This window comes from Humulus lupulus, chromosome 4, assembly GCF_963169125.1.
Source record: "Humulus lupulus chromosome 4, drHumLupu1.1, whole genome shotgun sequence".
Taxonomy (NCBI): Eukaryota; Viridiplantae; Streptophyta; class Magnoliopsida; order Rosales; family Cannabaceae; genus Humulus; species Humulus lupulus.
The window spans coordinates 143,625,369-143,628,078 of NC_084796.1; positions in this window are offsets into that span (position 1 = coordinate 143,625,369).

Below are 2,710 nucleotides of genomic sequence, written 5' to 3' on the forward strand. Positions count from 1 at the left end.
GCTAAGGAGGTCCTGGCAAAGGAAGTTTCTCGGATCAAGGCTGACTGCGAGGAGGCTGTTCGGATTCAAGCTCATCACGTGGAAGCTTTGTCCAGGAATTACGCTGACCATAAGAAGTTGGTGGATAGCCTGGAGGTAGAGCTTGTTCGTGTTCAAGGCTCAGAGGCATCAACCAAGGCCCTCCTGGAAGCAGCTGAGCCTAATCTCACCAGGTCCAGGAGAAGGTTGCAACCCTCGAGTCCTAGGTTCAGGCCCTGGACAACCTTCTTCAGCTGGAGGTAAAGAGAAACGAGGAGGTTCGACAAAAGAAGGAGCAGGTCGATGGTTTGTTGGAGGCCACTTTTGATGAGGCCATTTACATGGCCTGGCTCAAGGACAAGGACATGAACCTCTGCGTTTATCCCGATCCAGCCGCGAAGAGAGCTGAATTTGAGGCTAAGGAGAAAGCTGATGCAGAGCTTTTGGTTGGGGACGAGCAAGACAAGACGGTCCTGGATGTTCCGGATTAGGGCGAAGCCTAGGCCTGGGCCTTTAAGTTGTAATCAGGGCTTCTTTTTTGTTTATATTTGTATCACTTTTGTGGACGCAGATGCGTCCGAGACAATTTTTCTTGTTTGCTTTTTTTATATATTGATTTTATTTCTTGCACAACGTTTTTCCTTTTTTATTCGTTTATTTTTCCTCCAAAATTCACTAAGTGTTTTACCACTTTGCATGAACATGAGTCGAATGTTTGGTCTCGGTTCCAACGACCGGACCACTAAGGAAAGGTTGTAGAAGGCATTTAGCCTGTCTTGGGACCCGTGTTCGAGTCTTGACGGCCTGGACCATTTCGAACTTATTAATATGACTTTAGCTTTCTTATCCTGATTTTGTAGTTCGGGCTCCAACGACCTGGACTATTAGAGATTTCTTTTGGATACGACTTAATTAGTTAACTCGCTTTAATCCTGACGTTCAAGTTCCAACGGTCTGGGCCGCTAGGGAGTTATTAACTATTGTCAGATTTATTTGTCCTGATTCTGATGTTCAGGTTCCAACGGTCTGGACCATCAGAGATTAGTTGATTAACTTATTTTGAACCTAGGGGTCAGGTTCCAATGGCCTGGGCCATTTATAAGTCTAATTTTAAACAACTTAGACCTAAGACTCACATTCCAATGGTTCTAGTGTTGGTTTTTGTAGATCAAATCAGAGATTGTACACAGAGGAACAACAATCAAAATTGTTAATTTAACCCCACAATATTTCTAGATCTAATTCTTCACATACATATATATAATGAATCAAATAGATGAATAGAAAAGTTACCTCAAGTCCTTCCTTGCTGCTATCTTTTTGTACGGCAAAATCCTTGAGAACTCACACCAGGATCTTCCAAAATGTTCTCAACACACAAAGAACGAGTGTGGGCTCGTTATACAAAACAATAGGAAAAATATATTTATCAGATGTTCTCAACACATGAGATATGATAAAGTCTTTGATAATGTTTGGACCTAAATTTGTGAAGAACAGTGACCTATGCTTGTAGCACTGTTCTATTTCTCTCAAGGAGATTTCACGATATATTTTCTATCTCTGAAAGTATCACTCTGGAAAAACTGATCTCATATATTTAATATATCCAATATATATTAAAATAAATAATATTAGTTATTTTAAACAATTTAAAACAACTAATCAGTTATCAGATTTTTGTTTAAATAATAATATTTTAATCATATTAAAACATCTCATTATTTATTTAATATTTAAATAACTAAAATTGTTGAACCAAGATTCTTCTGGAATCTTCTTGTGCGTGTAGCATAATGTCTGTGCACTGTGCTACACGCCCAACCCATGCCAGGGAGGGCATGTGATTTTTCTAATTTTTTCATCATTATTTAAATACCAAAATTCCCAAAAATAAATTAATTGTATTTTTGTTAAATCAAATAATTAATTAATTACACATAATTATACAATAATTATGTTTAGTGCATTAAATTTTTTTTACTTATCAAATAAGTCCTTTGCCCATTTTTGTATTTATCTTTGTCAGTGTTTGTTTGAGCCATTTCGGGGACCATAGACCTATAACATTAAGATCCAATAAATTAAAACTAAATAATTAAACTCTTTAAACATAATAGTTAATTTATTAATTCTGATATTTTTCCACTATAAATTCAGAATTGCACTCTTTATGTTATAGATATACTTTTACAGAAATCTTATCTTAAGTCGTCCATTGATATAACCATCTTTCAATAGTTCAACCCTCTAATTAATTAGTTCATAAATTAGAATGGAAGAATTACCATTTTACCTTTCTAATTTACTTCTTATTCCTTAAGTACCATTAATTCACTAGTGAATAATTAATCTATAATCTAATTATAGATTTGATGGTGGCGCTAAACTCGGAGTCGAGGTTCTGACCGACCGGCTGACTCATTGATGATCCATGGGAAAGCCACCAAACGGGATTTCTTGGTGATTGTGCGACATGGGCGCAGAACTTGGAGTTGATGTTCTAGCCGATCGACTTGCCATGGGTCGACTATGCCGGTGGGACTTACGAGTCCGGCCTTGCCTCTTTCCGAAGTTAGCGTTGGTTGCAAGAGGAGGTAGCCGAGCCAAGACTTCCTCAATTTTCTTGTTTGGTTTGGCTAGATGGCTCCTCAACTGCATGTTCTCCAACTCTACCGCAGTCAAGTAATCC